This window comes from Durio zibethinus, chromosome 23, assembly GCF_047325235.1.
Source record: "Durio zibethinus cultivar Kanyao isolate XHJ-2024 chromosome 23, ASM4732523v1, whole genome shotgun sequence".
NCBI lineage: Eukaryota > Viridiplantae > Streptophyta > Magnoliopsida > Malvales > Malvaceae > Durio > Durio zibethinus.
In genome coordinates this window covers 17,494,718-17,522,509 of record NC_143184.1, presented here as the reverse complement: position 1 = coordinate 17,522,509, position 27,792 = coordinate 17,494,718, and the positions used below count along the sequence as shown (strand labels likewise).

Here is a 27,792-nt window from a genome sequence, read left to right as displayed (position 1 = left end):
ATGTTTAAAAAAGATTAAAAGATGATTTTCTAATGCAACCCCATTTTTTTTAAACGAAGTTAGTTTAGTTTTTTAATAAGATTGGGTGATGTATTAAATTGTTTATTAATCATTAAAACACATTGAGTCTCCAATTTCTGATTCTACTTCTAATTATAATTCTTCGGTATTAACTCACCAATTTTAATAATTTTTTTTTCAATGCAATTATAGCTTTTTTGGGTCAAATTATAGATTATTTATTCATAATAATAATAATAATAATAATAATAATTATTATTATTATTATTATTATTATTTTAATTATTATTATTATTATTGTTGTTGTTGTTATTATTGTTATTGTAATTATTGCTTTCTTAAAATTTTTTATAAATATAATTACAAAATTAAAAATTAATTTATCTCTTTATAATAATTTATTAACAAGGGATACATTGATTGAATTACGATTTGGCATGCCAAAATTTACTAACATTGTATAGATAATAGAATTGTACTGCTTACAATACAATTCCTGTTTTATTTGATCTAAATTAAAAGTTGTTGCATAAATAATTTGGTAAAATGTTATATTATTATTTTTAAAAATTAAACACAGATTTTTATAAATTTAATTATAAAAAACAACTTATCCGCCTTTTAATCTGAACATTAAAATAATAAAATCTGTTTTTTTTCAGAAAAATAATAAAAAATTTTGGATCAAAAAATAGACGTCAACAAATGGATCACAAAAAAAAGATTAGAAAAAACCCACCAACTTTTTTGGACCAAAAATATTCGAAAATTTCAACAAAGACTAGAAAAATCAATCAAAGTTTTTGGACCCGAAAATATTTTGAAATTTCAAGATGTATGACAAGTTCAAGCAAAAAAAAAATGCTGGAATAAAAAAATATGACTCTGACTTATAGGAAAAAAAAGACTGCCAGAAATAAATAAGTCCATGAAGTATGCTAGCGACAGTCTTCCAAACAATCGCTTTTGGATACACGAGCCCTTGTAAAGCCACATCATCTCATATTTTTATCTGAAACCGACAACTTCATATCGTAGGTTACTTGAGTATTATGGTTTTCTCAAAATTTTCTTTGTTCCTTCCATAGTAAAAGTGTACGAGTGTTTAAAAAAAAACAGAAGTTCAAAGCTGAGTCTTTTTTATCAATAACAAAATTTTTTTCTATTTTTAACTTTTTATTATCATTTTCTTAATACTTGATTAAATTCATTCGTAAAAAAAAAAATAAATAAGAATTTGTTATTTTGAAATATATGTTTTATCTGAACTTTTAGTGGATTGTATATAATTTTCCTTTACCCTTCAATTGATGAAATTTATTTTGAAAGTTCAATTAAAAAAATTGTTGTTTATCAATATAAAAAGATAAAACAGGTGCACCTTGAAACTAAAAAGAATAAGAAATGAAGTTTGCCCATGATTTAGAAACTAGAATTTTGAGATTAGAAGGATACCAAGTTTGGAAAGACAAATCCCCAACTCCTACAATGGCTTCTATTCTTCTTGGTTTCTAATAAACTTTGTTTTTATTGATTATATTGCTATTTTACTTGAATCTAGGATGTTTAATGTGGCGGTTTTGGCCCATATGGATAGTGGCTGATTGGGACTACCAAACGTTTGTTAAAATGCCCATGAGAAGCTTATTCTGGTAATCTTTTCAAACCTTTGTCTCTTTCTGTCGGTGTTCGACTGTTTTTTATCTGTGATATTTGATCATTGAGTCATTTGCATCAAGCTCGCTTATCTTTTTGTTGTATCATAATTTCTATTTTGTTGGTTTTTGCATTGGTTTTTTTATTGAGAGTTGTTTTAACTTGTACAGTTCAATCATTAATAAAAATTGTATGAAGGAAAACTAAAAAAAAAAAAAAAAATCACTTTGATAAAAAATTCTCTACTAGTTCTACATTCTTTTCGTGAAGGAAAAATTCGGTCAACAGTAACGATTACAAAGTACCTGAAAATTGGGACAAAAATATTTACTGGTAGAGACACTGACAAATTTTAAGTTCAAAAATTGGAAAGACGTGGCTTTATAAGATTTCAAGTGTTGAAAACCATCTGCAAAGGAGAGTGTCCCTAGCATTCCACTAAGTCCAATAATGAGTTATATTTAAATTTTTTTTTTTATTTTTTTCTTTTCGAAAGGATATATATTCTTAAAATTTTTGATTAAAAAAAAAAGAATGAAAACTACAAATAAAATCTAAAGAAATTGAAATATATTAAAACAAGTTAAGAAGATATAAAAAATATAACTTATCAAGAAAATTAAAATATGGGCTTTTTTAAATTTTTATTTACTTTCTAATTTTTTTTTATTTCTTTAATGTTTTTACAAACCAAATAAATTCTTAATGAATTTAATTAAAAAAGAAAAGAAAACTAAAAAGAATACACGTTGTTCAAGTTTTAAAAAAACTCCAATGCATGGTAGATTAGTTGAGCAATGTATATTTTATTTTTTCCTATGCCATCATTTAATTAAAAGATTTTTTTTTCTTTGGGCTCTGGATTGCAATTTAAGCTTGCTCTGAACTTTTTTTGACACTAGTTTTATTTTTCTTGATTGATAAATTAGGAAATGTAATCAATATTCATTATAGACATATAATCTAGTGTAGTTTTGGTTTAGTATTAGATTTTTACACAACTACCATGTGGGTGAAAAAAATTAATTGTTAAAAAAAATGAAAATTATGTTTTTTTTTAAAAGAAGTTAATTGATGGATGAATAATTTTTTTAAAATGAGTATAAACAAATTGTTTTAGTTTTAAAAAATATAAATACATAAATATCTTTAACTTTATTTTGTTATTATAATTTAAAATTTAGTTTTAAGTAAATTTATCAACTGAGTTGTATCTAGTTTGTCACCGACTCATTCAGCCACTTTAATATTAGTATATTTACTTGTCATTATTTTATTAGTATTTAACCATTGAATAGAGTTTCATTTTAATTCTTAATTTTTCAATTATTTTATTTTAAAAAATTATTTCATTATTGATACGTAAACTTTTTAGATTTGGGTGCAAATGAGTCAAGATATTTTAAATTATTCGAGCTTTATTTGAAAAAGAAAATGACTTTGACTCTTTTATTATTGAGTCGAGCTTAAACTCAAGCTATTACAGTAATAAGCTAATTCGAATTCAAATAGTTTAATACTCGACCCAAAAATTAAGTTTTTATCTTTATTTTCATATATTTAATATATAAATAAATAATAAAATATAGTGTTTAATATTAATATTTATAATACTATCAAGTCTAATTAAGCTTAATAGCTGATTTTGATTAATTCAATTAATTATGAGCTGAGTTCGAGCATGAAAAATAAATTTGATCGAGCTCCAAACCTTGAATTTTTGAGCTAAGCTTGACTCTAACCTGTAATATATCAACTTGATTCAATTTGATTATATCTTTATTTTAGACTCTATTACTAGAGTTGAAGGGTTGTCAAATATCAGATAGGAAGATATATTAAAAAATATGAAATAGCAAATATAACTAAAAAAGTATACAACAAATTTTAATTTAGAAACTTCATAGATGGTATATGGTATACAAACTTGTTATTTAAATGTCAACCTCTTTTAAATCTTTTCAATTTGGCTATCATAAATCACAAAGAAAAGTTAGGACATATGGGTATTATTAATTGTATAAAATTTTACGCTTGTTAAAGTTATTATAATTGTAACAGGTAATGTGCACTTTTGAAGTCTCTCCTAGGTTTCCCTTAGCTTTTTTGCTTGGGGTTTTAGTGGGAGTTTCATCTTACTATGGTAAGTTTTTTAAAGTTTATTCCAGTTTGTGGTTTTCGTCTAGAAGTTTTAAGATAGAGTTGAAAAGGTCCATCGAAAGCTTGGAAGAGTTGTGGAAGAAACTGTCTTTAATAGAGAAAGAGCAATAAGAGGTAAAGATTGAAATGAAATGGGTAACGTTTATTCTCAATGCGGGGAAAAACTGTTTCTTAAGGAAGATTTTATCCAAAAAAAGGTTAAACGTAGAGGCTATGAAGATAGTGCTTATAAGAATTTGAAGGATCTCAGAAAGGCTAAAGATTCAAAAGGTAGGGGATAAGCTGTTCCTATTTTTGTTCCAAAATCAAAATGAGAAACATAAAGTGCTAGTGGGTCAACCATGGTTTTTCAATAGGGCATTAATGGTCTTCAAAGAGTTCAGTGGAATGAGCCCACTTGACTCTATTAGCATGAATTGGTGTCCATTCTGGATCCAAGTGCATGGGCTCCTTCTAGGTTTGATGAATAAGAAGGTTGGTATAGTGCTAAGAGAATCTTTAGGCAAAGTCGAAGAGGTTTATCATAACAAAGAAAATGTGGCAGGAGAATGTTTTCTACACATCAGGGTTTGTCAAATGTCCATAAATCGTTGAAGAAGTGTTCTAGGATGTCCTTTTGGAGAAGGTGATACACATATTGTGGTGCTTAAATATAAAAGACTACTAAATTTTAGTTATGTTTATGGTCGGCTAGACCATACATAGAATAATTATGATGAAGCCATAAAAAAAGAAGGCAATGTAAAAAGTGAAAAGGGATATAGGTCTTGGATGAAAGCGGATGTGTCTAGAGCGTAGTTTTATAAATCCATGAAAGCTAGATCTTTCCATGTTGAGCCAAACAATTTAGTAAAAAATTTTGTGATCAAACACTATGATGACTATAGGTATGGGAAAGATATAAAAAAAGCAGTGTCGAGAGCGACAGCCAGTCAAAATCTAATGAGGGTAAGAAGATTCATTCCATAAAGGCTGAATTAGAACAAGATTCTTTGAAGAAGATTGTATAGAGGTCAAAGGATCTTGATAAAAGTTTGTCACGTGGTTTAGGGCAAGGCTTAAAAGATGGCATTGAGTTTTTAAGTGAATTTTTTAGCGATAATTATAAGGAAATTGTATTGGGCTTAATGGGCTTGAATTTGAGGAGCCCAAAACAACTAAGGAAGGATGGCTTTAGCCTAAAGCAATCAGGGGAAGATGGGTCAAATACGTGGATAGAGGTTATAATATTAGTAGCCAATCCAAACCATAAGTGGAAGAAAATAAAAGATAAACCACGTAGAAGGGCTACTCTCAGGAGACTTATGTTTCACATTGAGAGGAAACGTGTCCATGAGCTCTCAATGTCTATGAATGAGACTAATGTGGTATCATATAAAAAGTTAAGAGAATAAGTGGGAATGAAGATATGTGGATGAGACATTAGAAGTTTATCGACGGAGGGAGCCAACCTCATCGGGAACAATGAGTCTATTGGTATGGAATTCCCACAGCTTGGGGGCACCATGTGCAGTTCACGAGCTGACTAGGTTGGTTAATGAAAATAAGCCCCTATTCATTTTTCTATTAAAAACCAAAAGGAAAATGAATGGAAAAAATTGGATGAGGTATAAGCTAGGTTTTAACAATGCAATTGCTATCGAAAGTGAAGGTAGAAGTGGAAGATTAGCGTTTATATAGGAGAAAGAAGTAGAAGTCAATATGCTATCTTTTTCTAAGTCCCACATTGACATTGCTATAGATAGAATTGATGATATAGGGAAATAGAGGTTTACAAGCTTCTATGGAAGGCTAGAGACATATAGGAAAATGGAGTCGTGGAACTCAATGAGAAACCTCAATGATAGAAATTCCTTACCTTGGTTGTGCGCAAACGATTTCAATGAATTTTGAGCGAAAGAGGATAAATTGAGTGGGAGTTAAAGGCATGCATGGCAAATTGATAACTTTAGAGGGGCGATGGATTATTGTGGCTTCTTGGAGGTGCTTATGACGGGTTTTATTTTCACATGGACTAGAAAGGTTGATGGGGAATGATATGGGAAAAGTTGGATTGAGGGTTATGTAATAATTTTTTCTTAACTATTTTTCCATATTTGATGGAGAGGTAAGGGGTTTCAACCACTTTTGATAATTTGTTGTTGATATTTTCACTACAGTAGTCTAATATAGGTACGTGGAAAGGTAAAAGGTTGTTCATATTCAAGAATATGTTAACGATACAAACTGTGAGAATATTTTTCATGGGAAGTGGATAAAAAGTTAGCTAACAAACATCAATGAGTTATGTGAGGCGATCAATGGTTATGGAAGAAAGCTCATGTCTTAAAGTAATTCTCGATTTAGGAATCTGAAAACAAAAATAGCCCAAGTTAAAAGGGGAATGAAAACAAAAAAGCTTGGATTAGATAATTATGAACAAGGTAAAAAAAAACTAAATGATATTCTTTATAAAAAAAAAAGGTGATATGGCATCAAAAGGAGGAGGAGCTATAGCTGAAGGAAGGCAACATGAACATAAGATTCTTTCACAGTATAGGGATGTGGTGACGACGAAATAATGCAATTTTTAGGATCCAAGATGAAACAAAAAATGACATGAGCACAAGAAAGACATGGTAAATGTATTCTTGCAATATTTTGAGGAGTTGTATATGTCCACAAACATGGTGAACATTAAGAGCTACTGTGGGGTGGTAGACGTGAGAGTGGTGGTAGAATGAACAAGAGCTTGAATGAGGCATTCAAAAATTTAGAAATAGAAGAAGCCTTTGACCAAATGAATCTGGGGATAGCTTTGGGACCAGACAGAATGAACATTTTATTTTTTCAGAGATACTGGCATGTCATTGGGAAGGATATCACTCGGATTATTTTACCTAGTATTAATGCTATATCAGCTTTACAAGAAATAAACCACACAAACCTGGTACTGATTCCAAAAATTAACCTCAATGTTCAGTCAAAGATTTCAGATCGATCAGTTTGTGTAATGTTATATATAAAATTATTTCAAAGATGTTGGCAAATATGTTGAAAAAGATTCTGTCATAGATAATTAGTGGGATTTAAAGTGCTTTCGTGCTTGGTCGATCCATTTTTTATAATGTTATGGTAGCATTTGAAACCTTATATTATATGAGAAACAAACAAAAAGGGAGAGATGGCCATATGACAATCAAATAGGAAAGCTTACGATAGAGTGGAATAGAACTACTTAGAGGTCTTGATAATGAGATTGGGATTCTTGGAACGATGGATAACCCAAATTATGATGTGTATGCGTACGGTGACATTCGATCTTGATCAACAGTTAATAGTGTTGTAGGATTTTTCCTTCTCATGGACTAAGATAGGTTAATCCTCTTTCGCTTTATCTCTTTATCATGTGTGTTGAGGGGTTGTCATGCCAACTTTAAAAATCAAAGTTGGAAGGTAGGTTGAAAGGAGTGGTGATTAGACGACACAGCCCTCGAATTTGCCATCTACTGTTTGTAGATGATAGTTTATTTTTCATAAATGCAAAGAAAGAAAAGAAGTTGAGTTTGATGCAAATTTTACATAAGTATAAGGCTGCCTCTAGTCAGGTGGTTAATATTGATAAGTGGGCAGTGTATTTTAGTGCAAACACTAGGTCTAATTGTAAGGCAAAGCTAATTGACATTTTTGGCATCCATAAGTTAATGGAAAGTTGCACATATCTAGAGCTTTCTATGTTTGGTGGTGGGGTCAAAAAAGCTATGTTCAAACCCATAAAGAACCAAGTGTAGGCAAGGATCCAAAGATAGAGTTGTAAACTCTTTTTTCAGGCTGGTCGAGTGATGCTATTAAAATCAATTGCACAAACAATTACAACATACCTTATGTCCTATTTTAAACTTCCATACAATTTCTTAAATGAGCTAACTTATTTAATAGTAGGCTAGTGGTGGGGGATAAGTATGGCAAAAGGAAGATCCATTGATGTAAGTGGGACTCGTTGTGTTTCTCAAGTTAGATGGTGACCTCGAGATGAAGGACTTAAAAGCTTTTAATCTGGCTTTGTTGACCAAGTAAGGGTGGAGGCTAATTTAGAATAAGGATTCATTATGCTTCAAGGTTATAAAGGCTAGATATTTTCTAAATGAATTGTTTCTAACTGTAAATCGTGGTATAACTACCTCTTACTTGTGGACTAGTCTACTAGAAAGAAGAAAGGTACTACTTCAAGGGTCATGATGGAATATAAAAAATGGTACATACATGGATATTTGGAAAGATAGATGGGTGGACAAACACCCAAATTATATGGTTGAGCAATCAAGAAACCAAACCCTGACACTGATGAGAGTGGCTCTCTTGATTGATCCAAAAACAAATTTATGAAGAAATGAAATCATTAAAAAGATGTTTTAAAGCGATAAAGCTGATAGAATTGTTAAAAAGATACTCTCATTTGGAATGAATCCATGCTGGGATAGCTCATGGTGAAGTCAGCTTACTACAAAGCAAGAGAAGAGTTAGGTAGAAGAGGTCCAAATAGAAAACATAAACATTTTATGTGAAGCTTGTTTGGATAGTGAAGGTGGCACCGAAGGTGAAGTATTTCTTCTGGAGGTTGATTCAAGGATATCTCTCAACAAAAGACAATCTCATTGAGAGAAAAGTGCAAGTAGAGAGTGAATGTCTAGTTTGTGGGACTATTGGGGAGTCATGGCAACATGCGTTTTTTGAATGCCACATGAGCATGCATATCTAGCTGATCTTTCCAGTGGTTATGATCCTCATATTGGTATTTCTATAGATGTTTGGCATAATTTCCTATACCTAGCAGACTAGGAGGGGGTTTTACATTGGCTATGAAATGTCTACATCACAGGGTTTATCTGTTGCATAAAAACTTACTGGGAAAGGCCACTGCATGTTGAGTGATAAATATGCATGGGAACCACAACACCTATCCTCATAACAACACAAACAACAAGTGGACTGGTTACTTCCTGAGCAAGTTTAAGCTTAACGTGGTTGTCTTTTATGCGGCCCAAAAGAATAAGGTAGGGATGGGGTCGGATCTTAGGGACTTTAATAGAAATATTCGCTTCTCAGCTTGTTATATAGGAGCAAAGGCAAATAATGCTTTAATGGTAGAAGTGTATGCAATTAAATAAGGTTTGTAGATAGCTATTAACCAAGGAGTGGAGAAAATTATGGTATAAAATGACTGCCTTTTAGTTATAAAAGAGATACATGAAGTGAGAAATTCATTTTTGCTAGAAGTAATATAATCCAAGATATCAAGGTATTAGCTTCTGGTTTGCAGAGATGTGCTTTTCACCATATTAATAGAACTGCTAATAAGCTAGCTCATAGTTTTGCAAAAATGTCTTTTTTTTTTTTAGGTACAAAAGGTATGGATGTATTTTCTTCCTCAACTTTTGTGTAAAGAACTTTTGTAATGAATGAATGAAAACTACTGCTTCTATAAAAAAAAAAAAAGGAAAACAAATTCATTGTCTAGGGTATGTGTTTAAGACATGTTCTATAAATGTAGATTGGGCTTAAGGCCTACCTCACATTGTGAGATAGGTTTTTTTTTTTTTTCCCCAAATACTTTAGGGGTTTAAAACTTAGGATATGTGATTATTAGCTTTATATAAAATCTCACACATATTAAAATTATCATGATTTTAATAAATGGTGCGTTTTGTTTAAAGAAAGGTTACTTTTATTAATGATGTAAATTGTTATGATCATTGACAGTTATACATAAAAAGAATTTGGACATTTTTTTACCTAGAATTAATCTGTTTTTGAATGTTCCTCAAACTTTGTTAATTTGTGTGTTGCCTTATTTCCCTCACATCTAGTATGACTTATCTGAAAGTTCTGCATGGTTTTTATAAGCAACCAAATCTCATCTAGGATGATATGACTTGGAGAGAGGTCAATGTCTGCATTGTTTAGCTTCTTTATAATTTCCAGTGCATCTTCTTCCAATACGATTTTTTATGAAACCCATATCTCTGACAAAAAATAGTGCTTTCATAGTTCCCTAACTTTCTATAGTCCATTTGTCTTGAGGTTTATGTAATTTTACTACTAATGCACCCCTTACTTCCCTTTCATGACCTTTGATTATTACCCCCACACCCTTAACTCAAAGATTTTTGTTAAGAGCCCCATGAAATTCACCTTTGCTACTAAAATAGGTGGCGCTTTCCTACTTTAGTATGTGGTATTGTAGCTTGTCATAGTTCATTCTTGAGTTGCTACAAATTCATCTAAGTATGATGTCCCAAAACCTATTATTTTTTTGGGACTTGTTTTTTTATTCCTCCATTTAGTTTCTTGTTCCTATTATTTCATATTGCCTAAGCTATTATTAGAAAAATATTAAACTTATCTTCCTCTGTATGACCTACAATATTTGCCATTGAGTTTGCTATAGTTTGGGAGTTATTATTATCCCTTTCCCATGTGATCCCTATCTGATTCCAAACCTCGTTAGATGCAAGGCAATCACGTATAACATGCAACATAGATTCTTCTTCTCCCTCACATTATGAACAACTCCCATCTTCTAATAGTTTTTTCTTAATTAGATTAGTGTTCATAGGTAGGATTTCTTATTGCATTCTTTATGCAAAAACTTTCACTTTGCTTGGTACAGTAGCACTTTGTAATGTCTTCCATTTGAATCTTTCAAGAATGTTCCTATTTTGATCCACTACCATATTAATTATAGCTAATCTAAAAAGTCTATATCTATTCCTTACTGAGTATATGCCATTATTATTAAAATGCCAGATCAAGGTATTTGGTTGGTTGAGTATGCTAGTTGGTAGCGCACATATGATATCAGCTTTTTCAAGTGTGAAAGTGTTGTAGATCAACTTTTTTTTCATTGCTTTGACTTTATATCTATTAGCTCATTCACCAGCATATTTTCGTCCAATCCCCTTCTTTACACTAACAGTTTCAATTCTTCATTAACATACAGTGAAGTATCTTTCTATATCCTAATTGTTTCACTGTTCCCTACCCTCCATATAATTCCCTTTCTAAATAAATCCAAAGCTTCTTATATACTCTGTCAAGTGAGTGATGGATTGTTCTCCAATTCATTTTCTAGTAATTGTCCGCTAGGAAAGTATTTTTCTTTAAGCACCCTGTAAGCTAATGATGAAGTCCCTTTCAACAATCTCCAGCCTTGTTTACGTAATAGTGCTTGATTAAAACTTTTCATATCATGAAAATCCATACCACTTAAATCTTTGGACATACACATCTTACTTCAACTTAGCTAATGTAGACTTTTTTTATTCTTCCTATTACCCCACCAGTGATTGCTAACTATGCTATTTATTTCTTTGCATAAAGATTTTGGTAATGCAAAGCAACTCATAATAAGTAATACAATTGTAATGAAAACTTTCTTCCCTCTTAATGATAAGCATTCGGTGACTCCATCTTTGTATCTTTTTCCTGATTCGATCCTTTGGCTCCTTAAAAGAATTTTTTCGTCTTTCCCTACCATTCTTGGCAGGCCTAAGTTTTTCTTTGGACTTGATAGTACCCTTATACCAAAAATTTCCTTAATGTCCTTTTTAAGCTCTCATCTTGTGTTATTACTAAAAAATAAAATGGACCTATCAAAATTTATCATCTGTCTTGAACCATCTTGATATTTTTATAGCGTGTTTTTCACCATTTTGCTTTCATCCCTATTAGTTTTTGCAAACAATAGGCTATTATTAGCAAAAAATAGGTGATTGACTTGTTGGCCATGTTGACTTACTCTTACTCTTGTCATCAATCCATTCCTTTGACTTATTGTAAGAAGGGCTGACAATCTTTTTGAACAAATAAAAAATAGGTAGGGTAACAAATGACTCTTTACCTTAATCCCTTTTTTGGTACAAAAGTGTTAGCTATAGATCCATTAATAACAAGGGAACATGAGACAAATGTAACACACTTCATAACCAAAGACACCCAGTTTCTATAGAAACCCATTTTTAACATCATTGATTTAAGGAAATTCAATTCCACATGGTCATAAGCCTTCTAATGTCTAATTTAAACCCTAAAAAGACAATTTTACCTTGTATTTTATTTTTTGGTGTGTACAACAATTCATAAGCCAGACACAAATGCTCTTTATGACTCATTAAAACAACTAGGTAACAGTGTTTTAAGCCTATTAACAATGGCTTTGGAAACAATTTTATAAATGGCATTACAAAGGCTTATGGAATAATGACTTTAAGGATCAAGGCTATATTTGTATTGTTTATGCTATTTAAGGTTTCATTTTCATTCAACACAAATAAAAAATAATTAGTGATATCAGATTGAACAATGTTCAAGTATCTATGGAAAAAAATGGCAAACCATCTAGGTCAAGTGCTTTGGTGGGGTGGATTTGTTTGGTGGCTTTATGAATCTCCTCAGTTTTGAATTCTGACAAAAGAGCATTATTTAATAATGAAGGGCAATGCCTTGCATTTTATTGTCCTTATCTTTCCAAACTCCATTTAAATCTTCTATTCCCTTAATGGTATTAAACAGTTTCCTGGTTGAAGCTTGTGCATGAAAAAACGCGGTGTTTTTATCACCTTACCTTAGCCAGTTGACTCTTGCTCTTTGAATCCAAAAAGCTTCCTTTTTTTCAAGCAATAAATTTAGTTTTTCTCCAGCTAGTTTTTCTTAAGTCTTCCATCCATTAGGGAACCTTCTTGCTAGCATGGATATCCTTACTTATGTTAGCCATCTTTTTCTTACTCCTTTAGAACTTTTTTTTATGCAACCTAGCTAAATCCTTTCCTACTCCACATAGTTTTAATGTTAAATTCTTGTACTCTCCCTTAGCCCAGCTGTCTTTAACTATTCTTTCACATTTCCTATCATTTGTTCACATAGCTTCAAGGAAAAACTTTTCCTTTGTTTCTTTATCCCTCTGTTCTCTCTTTACCCTTTTGTATCCACCATTAATGGGCAGTGATCAAACACCAAGGCTATCAAATGTTTCACTATTCCTATAGGAAACCTTGTGCACCAATTATCTTTTGCCAAAGCTTGGTCTAATCTCTCTCAAATTAGTGTTGCGGTTGTTTTTCCTTTTTTTCACATGTACCATTTTCCAACAAAACCCATGTCAAACACATCACTATCATTTGTTGAGTCTTTAAAATTTTTCATTTAGTGCTTAAATCTTTGTCTATCTCTATTCTTTTCATTATCCCTCATTATTAATTCATTAAAGTCACCAAAACACATCCATGCCTTATCTGATGTTTGTAATGATGCACAGAGCAACTCGCATGACATATGCTTTTTATTTGAATTAGGCTTTCTATAAAACCTTGTGATACAACAATGCTCTACTTTTGTTTTACCCTCGAACTCTATGTGTATGTGATGTTTCAATAAACTAATTAGTTTTAGGGATAAATCTTTTTTCCACATCATCATTAAACCTCCACTCCTGCCTTTTGAGCTTATTCCAAAACACAAACTCATTCCACACTTTCTTTTTATTTTATCTATCTTGTTTACATGTAGTTTAGTTTTGCCAATGAACCATGTTTAAAGGTATTCTCTCTTTATTATATTTTTGAGAGCTCGAATTGCTTGTGCATTCCCAAGCCCACAATAATTCCATGCAATAAACCTCATTGTGCTCGGTGGGACTAGGACCTAGTCTTTGCTGCTATGTTATTTATCTTTCAGTTTTCTATCTGGTCATTCCTTTGTCTTTTCTCATCCCTGTGCCAGTTCATGAACATGTAATCAGCCAGCTCCTCTTTGTCCTTCATTTTCACCACTTTTACTCTATTTGCCTTTTTGTTTTGTCCCATGTTTTTGGTTTTCCTTTTCAATGTAGACCGTAGGTTGTTTTCTTTTCCACACCCAAGGTAGGTCCCTTTGCCACCTCATGTATCGTATTATTTCAACACCGTGATGGTCTTCACTAATGCATTCAGCCACTTTTGGAATATCATTGCATTTGTCTGCAATGTACTCGTTTGGAATAACATTGCATTGACTACCCTAGTTGACTACATTTTTTAATTGTGTGACAAACTTTCTCTCTTTTTCTCATACGCTGCATCCATGAGATGAGTCCTTAATTTTTCACCCTATTCCATACTCAACTTTCTTGTTACAGATTTTTTGCTACTCTGAATAAGTTGTTCTACTGTGTCTTGGCTGTTCCCTACTCTGCTGTTTATGGCAATCACCTATGTTAGCATTATTCGGCTATTCACCATTCTCATTTGAAGTCTAACATGTTTTTTGGATTTCCTAAACTCGTCTTCATACACTATGTAATGTTTTTTTATTGGTGAAGCTTTCAATCACTCCTTATATTGTTTCATCCTCTCATTTTTGTCGTTGTCTGCCTCGTCTGTATCACAATCAAAGTCACAATTACGCAATCGTCATAAGTGTAGCAAAAAGTTAAAAGTCGTTCTTAAGCCAACCTAGCCTAGATATTTTCACTACCTTTGCCTCTGTTCACCAAAACATCTTAATGGTTTGTTAATGTTGATTTCCACTCTAACTCTAAGGATCTTCCTCATCCACTTTGATTCTTGTTTTCATTTGCTTTTTAAACATGTCAATCTTGCTGCATAATGTTTCTACCATGTTTTCATTCATCATCTTGAGAGGTAGGCCATAAATCCATATTTAGAAGCAATGGTGGATGCAAATGGTGATGTTAGAAAACAAAAAAAATTTAAAGGAAAATTTTCCTATAAAAACAACTAAATTTTTCATATGAACTCCTCCAAAATTGGAAAATAAGAAAATTTAAATGAAAATTTTCCTTTAAATGCATAGAAATGAATAATGTAAGGATCATGCTACCATATCTTTACCCTATAAGGTTTTTTTTCTTCTTAATGGATCTAGATATATTTTTTAACTTAAGATTATTAGAATTTGAATTTGATTGTAGATCATATGGGAATTAACTTTTCAATTTATAGACTTGTTATGGGCAAAAAGTAGAAAGAGGACCATCCAAGAAGCCTATAAAAATGTATGCATTTCCTAAGGACTTTGATGTAGCACTATTTGAAGTGTGGCCGCATCTATATTTTTTCTATAACACATTTAAGGGTATTTTCAAATTTTGTTTGAATTTATTTTAATTTCAAGTGATCAAAAGGGTGGACTTTTCCACATGGTGCATTTAGATTTTACTCATAAAATTTTTCTTATAAAAATTGACCACTACTTGACAAGAAAATGAAGTTTTTTTTTCTTTACTGATTGCATTAATTTTTTTAGGTTATAGGCATGTATTTGCCAATAACATTGTTACATAAATATTTTTTTTATGTTTTCTTTTCATAGGTATCAAAGTATATGCTAATTGAATATTTAAATCGATAGATACTTTCTTGTATTTATAATATTTATTTGTGTGAGGTTAAAAATCAAGTAATGACATTCCAAACTAGTGGTGTAGACACCTAATTTTATCCTAAATGGTCTAATGTTGTTAAACCGGATTCGTTTTATGAAATTTCAAAATAGAGATCAAAATTGATAATTTTAAAATGACCTATGTTTTAGCTCGATTAGAGACCCAAGATAGCCATCAAATAAGGCTCAGAATTGCTAAAAAAAATGTCCAACTAAAGGCCCGTTTTCAACTTGAGAAAAGCCCAATGGATAGCCAATCTTTAAAGCCCATTTTGAGCTGACAAGGTGGCCCATTTAAAAGATCCAATTACAAGCCCAATTTATGGCCCCTATAAAGGCCTAAAATAATGCCCATAATATGGCATTTTTATAGACTTAAACAAAGCCTATTTGAAGTCCATAAGAAGGCCCATTTAAGAGCCCATAAAATGCATCATTATTTAGGCCTATAATAAACAAAAAAATAGAGGCTCGTATGGTTGCTGACAAGCTCATTGCGTAGGATTTATGAGGATGCTTTCCTCATTCATGTGAGAGCTAAAGTCCATATGTACTATAGGACACTCAGTTGCAAACTAGTTGGTTTGCCACAAAGAGAACAAAGCAAAAATGCTTACAGTAAAACAAACTAAGAATAAAGGCTTTGCAGGTGGTAGTGGGGAGGAGTAAAAAAAGAAAACAAAAGAAAATAACTTGGAAAGGAAGGAATAAAGGACCAAGGGGCAATATATAAGTGATTCAAATAAAAGAAAAAAAGGCTTTTTAAAAGGGGAGAAGTAGTGAAAAAAAAAGTTAGGAAGAGCAAGAAAACAAAAAAAAATGATAAAAAAGGAAATGAAGGCTTGGGGCAAAAAGATTGGAACGGAACCAAAGGAAAAGAGAGCTACTATTTTCAAGGAGAGTTATAGGAAAGGTGACTTCTTCATCCATATGGGTTTTATGCGTAAGATGGTGATTATGTTTTTGTATAAAGTTTAGATAAAAGTATAAAAATCAAAAAATCATTTGGCATTCCATATAACTTGGTTTTGTTGCAATAATTAAATGTTTTTATGTTTTTGTTCCTCAAACACGATCTCGTGTGAAAATATAGGAAAGCATAAAGTAGGTTGTTTAATATTAAGAAGCTAAAAAAATTATCATTATCTTTTTAGATCTTTGTTATGTTTAACCTTTTTATTGTGTTGGGAGTTTCACATTTCATCTTGTCAGATTGTTGAGGATAAAAGGGAGCTTTTCCATTTACAAAACCAAAAACATTCCAAAACAAAAAAAAATGAACTGAGGTCTCAAATGGCTTGTGAATTGTTTTCCATTCAAGAGCCTCAGTTAAGGTTTTCCATAGGGTTTAGGTCCTCATTGTGGTATAAATCTTTTGAATTTCAATAAAAAAAAATCTATTTGTAGAAAAATCTATTGCCTTTTCAGGATATGGGTGAAATGAAGCTAAAACTAATTTAAAAACATAACTAGGCAAGTTTGAAATTTTGGCTTTACTAAAATAGAAAATAAAAAACATAACAAGATGCAAATAAAAAAAAAACCTTCATGAAAGTGGGTTCATTCTTTAAACTAGCATTTTTTTGCTTCTAAATGTGAAGTTAAGAATTTTTAGCAGGAAAATTGAGTTCCATAAATAGGAATAAAGGACAACCGGTGTATATTTTTCTTTTTGTCTTTTTCCCTTTTGTTGTAAATTTTCTACTCTAGTTGTTTCTTCTTCTTCTTCTTCTTCTTTTGCGTGTGGTTTGTTGCATGGAAACATAAAGTTTCCACCTTTCATGTGCCGCATGCGAGATATATGCTTGTGGGAATGTTTAAACCTTTCTATTTCATTTTTGTTTTGGTTTCTGCTAATGCTCTATCACATTGGAATCTAGATAATCTTTTTTTTTTCTTTTGGTTTAAAACTTCATAGTTTTGTCATTCATGCTCTTAGTATTATGGTATATGCAAGAGATATTATGAAAGCCACCATGAAACCTTCCCATGTATGAGTTGTAGAGGTGCCATACCTTCTATGTTTTAATTTGGTTCAAGAATAAAATAAGGCCATAAGTAAAAGAAAACAAAAGCTGGGAAGAAAGCCATATAACGAAAAAAACAAAGCTTTGTCTAAATATGGGTAGGGGCAACTCGGGTTTTGTTGTTTTTAGGATTAAAGAAAAAATATTAGAGAAACAAACACATGGATAAAAATAATGTTTGGATGCTTTACATTAATAATATTTAAATAATAATAAAAAGAAAGATATAAAAAAATGGTTTATTAACAATAATAATAATAATAATAATAATAATAATAATAGGGATAAAAAAATATTTTATTTGATGATAAGATATTAAGGAATTTCAAGTAGTGATTCCTCAAAATCTCTAAATGAGGATATTTTTCTAAAAATATTAACAAAGTAATGGAATGGTTAAAAAAATTCAATACAAAAGATTTTCATTCATTTTCTAAAATTATATTAGATAATAGTAAAATAATATGTAATTACTCTTTTAAGAATAAAATTAATATAACAATATACGAATGTTATTAACTATCTTTACTTTTCGAAAAAAAATAATAGTAATCATTAATGATAATAGAAATTAAAAAGGTTTAAGATAAAAAAATAAATAAATAATTAAGTAAAAAAGGGAGAAGTAACGAAAAATATCTGAGGATGAGATTTTAAGGAAGTAAAAATTCTTAAGAAATCTTTAGGTGAGAAAATTTTTCTAAAAATACCGTCAAAGTATCGGGGTATATAGAAAAACTTTCAATAACAAGATTTTTTTTTTTACTTTGTTTAAAAAAAAGAGAGAAAGATTATTAATAACTGTGAAATAATTAAAAAGATTAAAACAAAATTAAAACGAGTAACGAAAAATATAACATAAAAAAATAATAATAATGAGCAATATATATTTTTCGTGTGCATATTCTATTTTATTGTTTAGCATTGCATAATTTTAAATGTAAATGAAATTTTCGATGATGGGATTTTAAAAAATTTGAGTAGTGATTTTCGAGAATTTTTTAAAAATTACCAAAGTATTGGAATGTTTAGAAATTTCTTTTCAATACGAAAAATTTTCATTTTATTATTATTTTCTTTAATTTGAGTAGTTTTTCTTAATAGTATAAAAATATGTATTTCTTTTAGAAATAAATTTACAAATAATTATAGTATTACATGACATTTAAATACTAATAATCATTATAAAAGTAAATGAAAATTTTTTGAAGATAAGATCTAAAAGAAATATGAGTAGTGATTCTTTAGGAATATTTAGGTAAAAAAATTTATCTAAAATGTCACCAATATATTGGAGCATTTAGATTAATTTTTGACAAAGATTTCTTGTTTTTTTTTTTTTTTTCTAAATGGCATAAAAATAAATTTTTAGAAAATATTATTTGATTTTAAATTATAGATATTATACTTCACATTTTTTTTAAATATAAATATTGAAAATAAATATAAACCGTCAATGATAGAATTTTGAGAATTTCAAGTAATGATTCTTAAAAATTTATGAGGTAAGATGGTCCCTCTTAATATTACCAGAGTATAGGAATATTTTTAGGGATTTTTCAATATGTGAGGTTTTTATTTATTTTTCAAGCATAATATTAATATAAAAATGTTTTTAAAATAAAATTAAAAAAAGTAAATTTTAAATACTAAAATTAAAATAATTTTGTTAAAATTGAAAATGTCACATAATTAATTGGTATCATTTTTTAATGGGCACTATAGGGGTGTTAATCTTACCCTACGTGTAATTGACTCCCGAACCTAAATTATTTTCATAAACTCAAAATTTATATTTTTGATAAAGTTTTAATTAATTTTAAAATTTTATTAAAAAGGTAAATTTTAATAGGTGGCTAATCACACCTAGCCCAAAAAAAATTAGTGACGACTTCTTTTTGTTTTTAAATTCGTCTAACGAACCTCAAAAGTCTTTATGATAGCTTGGTAACTTCGCTGGGGATTGTCATTTTTTTTAGAGCCAGTCCAAAAATTAATTATGTATTATCCCTAATTTTAATTTAATGATCTTAATTGGTATTTAACTTTAATTTCTTTGATTTTGATTTTATTTTTTTAAAATAACAATAGTAATAAAAATTTTTACATGCATTTCATTTTAATTATGTCATTTGTTCATTATTTATTTTATGTATATAATAAATTGTGGATCATGTAAAATAGAGATTGTGACTTTATTTTCTCTCATACACGCAATGACACATTTCATATCATGCTTAATCTTTATACCCGGGCTTCGTCTCTTTTAGGAAGCAGGAAAGTACCTATGTTCTTATGAAGTGATAACTTTCGGAATGGCAAACAAAATACTATTACTCAAATTGAAACATTTTCGTTCGTAGCCTATAATGGATGAAGATCGGGATATCTTACTAGTCTTGCAGAATGTCATTAAGGAATAATTTGGGAACTTGTTAAACGTATAAGTGCTCACTCAGCATCTAGTGGGCCTTAAAGGACTGACTTTAGGTAGAGTCATGTCACTCCTTTTTGTAGAAAATTACCCAAATGAAGGCACGAGAGAAATATTTCAATACAATCTGTATTTAGGTATATAAATAGCGCAATAAAATAAAATAGTGTAAAAAAAAGAGAAATAAAAGAAAAATATTTTCGATTCGATTAGTTCTTATTCAAAATTTGCATTTTTGAAAAATATTTTCCAAAAAAAAGATTTTTTTAGTATTTTCCAACAAAAAATACAAAAAAATTAAAAAAACGGTTTTTTTATTGTTTATTTGATTGAATAAAAAGCTAAAGCATAAAAAAAAAAAAAGAAAAATTTCCTTAAGTATTGATAATTTTATGTGCTTATTTTTTCATAGGAAATATTTTCTTGAATTATTATTGTTATTATTATTTTTCTTCTAAAAAAGGCAAAAACAAAAAAAAAGTAAAGAGAAAAAGAAAAGGCAAACAGAAAGAGTTTTTTTTTTTTAATTTCTTTGTTAGACAAATAAAAAGAAAAAGGATAATGAAAAGAGATAATTTACCCCATTTATTTTCTTTGGAATTTAGAATCAAGTTGTTCTGCATTTATTGTGTTCCCAGATTTAAAAAAAAATATATTTTGAAACTGATCAAGTTGTTTTGTGGGCATTGAAAAAAAGTGACAAAATGATAAAAAGCAAAAAAGGAAAAAGTGAAAAGTCATTCAAGAACGTTAATTCACCCTTTCTCATTGCATTTAAAAGTATTCTTGGTATTGTTGCATGCATGCATCATTTTTTTTTTTTTACATAAAGCTTTAGAGACATTTGTCTTGGATAGTCTGTCAGCAAGATTTGCATAGAATTTTGAGAATTACGAATAGGTCTTGTTGTTAATGAGTTATCTTTGGAAGTCAAGGAATAGTTTGAAAATAAGTAATAGGTAAAAAAAAGAAGAAAAGAATAGAAATGAAAAAATAAAAAGAAAAATGGATAAAAAGATCCATCCAATACATTTTTTTTAGGGCATATTATTTGATTAGTTTAGTGTTTGTTCAAAATTTGCATTTGTAGGTTTAAAAAAAAAAGAGTATTGATTTTGAATTTTATCCTTTGTAGTTCATTTAATCTTTTTTGTGGTTGTTTTTATCATGTTTCGAATTTGAAAATAAAAAAAAAAGTACATGCACTTATCTCAAACCCAAATGTTAGTGTCAATTTTATTGGATTTGCATTGTACATGCATTGTATCCCGTTCATAAAGTATGTTAGTGCATTTCATATATGTATGTTTCATCAATCATATACATACCTCTCGTTACTCATGTAGTATGCCATCATATTTCATAAATGTAGATACATGAATAATATGATTCTATAAAATAGATTTCATTTCATGTGAACACATCTTACCACCATTGTTATATGATGTTGCATCCCATTACATACACATTAATATAGGTGGTATGATTTTTGTTACTTAAGCATCGTATGTATACAAATGTTTATTATCTAAGCATCTATGCATCTTAATAATGTTTTACACCACTCATGAATACCTGATCTTGTTAGGCACATTTATCATCATGAAAAGTAAAGATAATCTTGTTTTTTCGAATAATAAAGGTTTAATGGTATTGATTTCTTACTAAATCTTTTGAGCCGATTTAGTTTTGTTCACAACATGCGAGATCGAAAGACTGGAATAGAAAATATTGAATAGGCTTAAGAAGATATGAGGGAAAAAGTTAAGGAAATATAGTAAGATATTGAAAGATAGTTCATGGATTTGAAATGGAGAGTGTCAAGGCTCTCGGAAGGAAAGAGAATTGCTGAAATATTTAAGGTAAGAGACGAAGTTGTTGTTAAAGAACCATTGTACCCATTTGGGTCCACACATCCCTATGTTTAGAATCCTCGTACTACACAAGTACCATCAATAGACTACTAGCCTTGTAATTATACTGGTACTAGGCTAACCCAATTTAGATATATGTCAATCCTTGGGCTACCCTTTATGATCCTATCACAATATCCAACTTGGATGATCCTAAAGAATATGAGAAGTTGAAAGGGGTGCCAAAACTAGTTGAGAATACTAAGTTTACAAGCAAGTACAATTTGTTGGAAAAGAGACATAGGGTGGTAAAAAGAATTGATGTCTTTAGAAAAATTGATGCCCATAAGCTTAACCTAGTTCCTAACCTAGTTATCCCCACAAAGTTCAAGGTTTTAACATTTGAGAAATATGATGAAAACAGATGCCCTAAGATACATTTAACTCGATACTGTAACAAAATAGTTGGGTATGCCCATAATGAACAATTATTTATTCACATCTTTCAAAAAAGTTTGACAAAGGTAGTTGCCAATTGGTACTATAATTTGAAAAAAAGCCAAATTTATACTTGAAAAGACTTATCTCGAGCATTTTTGAAGCGATATTAGCACATGTTAGAAATAACCTCAGATAGATTAACTTTCAAAACATGAAAAGAAGTTTCAATGAAAGTTAAAAGGAATATGTCGCTAGATGGAAAGAGGTAGCGTTACAAGTATGACTACCCCTCACTAATAGAAAAATGAATTCTCTATTTGTGGATACTTTTCCTTTTCCTTACTATGATAAATTGATTGGTAACACCTCTTCAAATTTTATAGATTTACTATTTATTGTAGGTAGAATCGAAGATAAGATAAAAAAAAAAAAGAATAATGGATGCCATTGCAAATATTCATAATAGAAGGAATGGAGGTATTTTTGGTAGACATGTTCAAAAAATAACCATTGAAAGGTGAAATGAGGAAAACCTCAGCATGATACATGAAAATCTAGTGAATGGTCATTGGTCACCACACTTGCCCCAGCCTCTTTACAATTTGACCCCTCAAGCCAATGATTTTCCTTAACCATTTCATCCTTATGTTCAAATGTCCCTTTTCCAAAATCCTTCACCATAGGTATTCACAAAATGAAAAATCAGCTCAGGCCATCCATAAAGCTACAAAAGAAAAAGAGTTAAAATACACCATTCACTTCCAATATCCTACACGGGGCTTTTCTCATTGCTTGTTGGTAGTCATATGATTTCTTTTATTCTTGTAACCCCTAGAAAGCCTCTTTACCCAAAATGGTGCGATCTCTGTGCTAAATGTGAATTCCATGATGGGGTTAAAGGACATTCCATAGAAAATTACATTGCCTTCAAAGATATGGTTCAATCTTTGATCGATGCAAATCTTGCAAAAATTAAAGAACTGGTTGGTAGCTTTGATAATTGATAGTGGTGGAATTGAGGGTCAAGATTCTAAAGCTGAAGTGCTAAGTAGAGGATTTTTTTTGTAAACTTGTATACCATCACTATTAAGAATGTAGATTTTGAATTGCGCCTGAATGTTTACATTGAATGAATGGACATGGTATATTATATTGTCTCATAAATTTGTTTGCATTGGAAATTTTTAATTCCTTTTTAGTTTTAAAATTTTGAGTTTTTTCAAAAAAATAAGAAAAAATAAAAAATTTTGTTAAATTTGAATTAATTCTTAAAAGTTATAAAAAGAGAAATGCCCTGAAAAATAATGGCTTTTAATTTTTGGTTTTTTGTTGATTTGTAAATATTGTTTGCTAACTCTTGTGTGATATAAATTCAAAAGAATTTATTTGCAATTATTTGAGAATAAAGTCCCATATAAGTGATTTTCAAAATCAAAATAATAATAATAAAAAAGAACTTTTGAAAAAATAGGCATTTTTAAAGGGAAATATACATTTTATAAATGGTGAGAATCTCAAAATAATCAATGATTACTATTAAAAAATAAACTCATATATTACCTTTATACCTTTTCATGATTACTGCCATGTTTCAATCTTTTTGAATAAATTTATTTATCAATCATAATCCTTTAAGGGTCATGAATTTCAACTTGCAAACCTTGTCATTATTTGACATATTGACATAATAATATTTGCTTGGGTAATGAACAAAATAGGGCAATTTTAAAAATTCATTTTGAATTTCGAAAATCAATTAAAATATTTTTTTCAAATTTTTAATTAGTAATTCAATGTGTGTCATATTTTTCTTATATGATTGAACCATCAAAATTCTTTCGATAACCATAGACACGAAAAATGCCTGAACTTTCTTTCTCAAGTAACCCTTGTTTCACATTTTAAGGCACATTGACTAAAAGAAGCAAAATTTCCTCTCGCCTAAGATAATTTGTTTCATGCATTAATACTTTTTCTTTTCATTTTACCAAAAATGTTAGACAATTTTGAACCAAAATGAGCCTTTTTATGAATTGTGCAATTAAATTTGGAACACCCTATGCAACCTAATTTTCACTGTTATAGGATTCTGGAGTGGAAAACAAGATAAGGCATCAGTCATGCAAAAATGATTGATGGTTATAACACAAAAATAAAGAAAAAAAAAAACAAAAAGAAGCCATTGATATCTTTTTTCAAATAATTTGCTCTTCTAACTAAGTGATCATATTTAAAATGATGAATGATCATCTTGCTTTATCCTTCGCATGTAGAAAAATTATTCACTTGCTACCTATTTAAGCCTGTTAAATTTCTTGTTCCAAAAGGAACCTTAACCAAGGATTATTTTTTACACTAGGGCCAAAATCAATATATCTTCAAAAGCCTAACTTCAAGGAAAATATCTAATATTAAGAGCATCTAACATGCACCTCAGAGATGAGAGTCCAGGATAAAAAGTGAATGAGGTTTCAATTAGAATTCTAAGAATTCAAGAAAGTAGTTTGTAAACAATGAAGTCAAATGTTTCAAAAAAAAAAAAAGAAAAGCAAAATGGAAAAAAAGGAAAAAAAGAAAAAAAAAAAGCAAAGAAAAGAAAACAGGGACATCGGAGATAAGGATCCGGGGCAAAAGGTCAATGTGGTTTTAGTTAAAATCCCATATCAAAGTTCATTTGGTTTATGATTAATGTTATGAATGGTTCCTAATAAAATATTTAATATTATATCTGAATTTTAAACTTTCTAATATGGTACCTAAATTATTAATAGGTTAACTAATGTGGTACTTGAAGGCTTGTTTGTCCGTCACATGTCATTATTTGAAATTAGTTACGTTAAGGGTGATTACCACTTTAGTTAACAAATTTATTTTTTAAATATTATATTGGAGATTTTTAAAATTCAAGTATTATATTGAATGTTTCACTATAATTTAAGAATTATTCATGATATTAACCTTTTGGTTTATAATAATGACTTATATTATAGATTTATAATGACTTAGATTATAGATTTATGATCTAACATAATACTTCAATATTATTTTTATAGAGATAATTTTAAAATTATAATAGTAGTGTTAATAATTTATGATTAATAATTATTTTAAATATTTATTTTTTATGATTTTATGGCAAAAGAATAAAAAAAGGTCTTCAAAAGAATTCAATAATTATTTAACTCTTTAATATTTTATTACAATAAATTAAGTCTTGAATTTTTTATTTTGGATCAGTTAAACCCTTAAACATTTGTTTTTATCCAATGGAATCTTTAAACATATATTTGCACTCAATTGAATCTTTAATTGGATAGAAATAGGTGTTGAAAGTTAATCAATTTTTGTTTGATAAAGGCTTAATTAATGAAAATATATGTTTGATGATTTAATTAGTTGTTATAAAACAATAGGGTTTGGATGATTATTGAATTTTTATTTAAGGATTTTTTTTCACCTTTTTGTAATTTTTTGTTCGTGTATAACAATGAGAGTAAAATTTTTATAATCATTTTTTAAAAAATATTTAGTTTGTCTTTATCTTAATGTATTTTAATATTAATATTAATATTAACGTCACCATATATTTATTAATTATAAAAATTAAATATATTAAAAGTCATTATTCATAAACTAATAATGTAAACATAATTGCAGCTGCAATTGAGAATTTGATAAGCATTTTATTATTTTTAAATATTTGTATTTCATTACATGATCTAATATATATTAAATTAATATTTTTTTAATAAATTTTAATAGATTAATTTTTAAAACAAATTTTTATTGATAATTTATTTTTGTAAATATTATTAAAATTTATTTTTTAAAGTAATTTCATAATTTTAATTCATTCACAAAAATTACAAAGTACGTAAGCAAAATAAAATATAACAAATGAGGTACGTACCTAAATTACAATTGGGTTTGACCCAATTTATGGATGTAAGACTGTTTAATATTGGGTCTTGATTGACTATGAGTCAGGTTAGATAGGTTTAAGATGCCTCCTTTTTTTTACCATTTTAAACGTATTGTTTTGAAAACCTGATATATGCATATATATATACATATATATACAAACTAAAAAATAAACATTAATCAATTTTCTTCTTTAATTTTTTCTCTCAGCTGCTCTTCATACTCTCTACAAAAAGTTCTACTCTCCCTTCATCTGCTTCATTTCTTTTTCCAAATACCTTCACCTGATTTCTTCCTTTATCCTTTCTGAAAATTTTCTTTTGATCAATGAACCCTTTTTTTAGGGTTTTTTTTTTTTTTGAACAAAGCAAAATAAATAAATAAAGTCTCAAGAATCTATCTAATCTCATCTCAATCTTTTCAGTGAGAATTAAAGAAATGAAGAAAAGTTTGAAAATCTTATATCTAGAGATTTTTATATGGTTATCTGTGTTGATTGATTGTCATTTTTTTTTTAAATTTATTAAAAAATATCAAATATAATATCTTTATTTTTTTAATTTTACTTTTTTCATAATTAGAAGACAATTCTTTTTGAAAAAAAAAGTAATTCTAGATTTGGTAAATTTTTTAAAGAATTTTGTGTTATTTTTGGATAAGTTTTTTTTTGTTGATTTTTTTTATAGATTATTTTTTCAATTGATTATTGTTTTGGTTGTATTTTTATTTCTTAATATGTGTTGAGATTTAATATGTTGGTTAGTCTTAGGATTTTTTAGGTCGACTTTTTTGTTGACGAATTGAATATATTTTTAGATATTTTTTATTATTAGATATTTGATTTATTTTTTTTCAAAAAATTTGGAAGATTTTATAATTGCCAACAACACTTCCTCTTTGGAAGAGAAAGTCGGTATTGATGCTCACACAAAAAGATCAAGGAAAGAGGCTGATGGCAAAAAGGCATGGATGGTTGAGAAACTACTAACCAATCGATGCTACAACAAGAAGGCCATGAAAAGTATACTAAAGCTAATATGGATGCTGGCAAGAGAGGTTGATATTGTTGACACGCAGGACAACCTCTTCCTTTTTAAGTTTTTATCTTATGTGATTGCCTAATTTTGTAATATTTGTAAGTGCATAGATTAAGTAATAAAGTGAAAGTATTTAAGTATTGTCTCTCAAGGGATTATAGATTGTAATATTGGATAGCTTTCAAGTACCAAAGTTGAAATCTTAGGCTTTTATATCTAAACAAATAAAAATTTAGGATTGGATTGCAAAACAAGAAAAGAAATATTAAAAACAATGCAAGCTTAGATCTTAACTCTACCAACTGTCATTTGGTAAGCAAAAATAAAGTTATCAAATGAGATCTAACAAAATAATTGAAAACTTGAAAATAATGAAAACTTGAGATTATTGAAATTAAAAGATATAATGGGATCAATATTTGTAACATGAAACTTAAAAGCTTGTACGAAACAGAGTTATGGCCAAAGCTAATGTTGCATAAAAGAGAACTTAGAAAGCAAAGATTGCATGGAAACAAATTAAACTAGAAGAATAAAAATGATTGCTGAAAATAGTGAAGTAAGAATGCTTGGAGTAAAATAGATCTTGAAAAGAAATACTACTTGTATTGAAGAAAAGAATTTATGAAACAACTTTGTTATTAACAAATCTATTATCTAAGTCAATAATTAAAACAAAAAAATAACTAAAGAAAAGAACTAACAGAAGAAAAAAAAAAAAGGAAAGAAGAAGTGAGGGATGTGGCGTGTGGGATACAAGTGAACAGCCTTCCTATTTTGTAAAGGTAGGTTCGGCCTTAGGAGGTATGGAATGCAAGAGTTTA

General features: G+C 29.1%; 1 long non-coding RNA gene across 1 annotated transcript; it reads left to right on the top strand.

The window, feature by feature from the left end:
- Positions 1–880: 880 nt before the first annotated feature.
- LOC149512365 (uncharacterized) lies at positions 881–27,168 on the top strand. The gene is made up of 3 exons (XR_016332681.1): positions 881–1,055; positions 1,583–1,673; positions 26,800–27,168. It is a non-coding gene; the product is annotated as an uncharacterized LOC149512365 (long non-coding RNA).
- Positions 27,169–27,792: the final 624 nt, after the last annotated feature.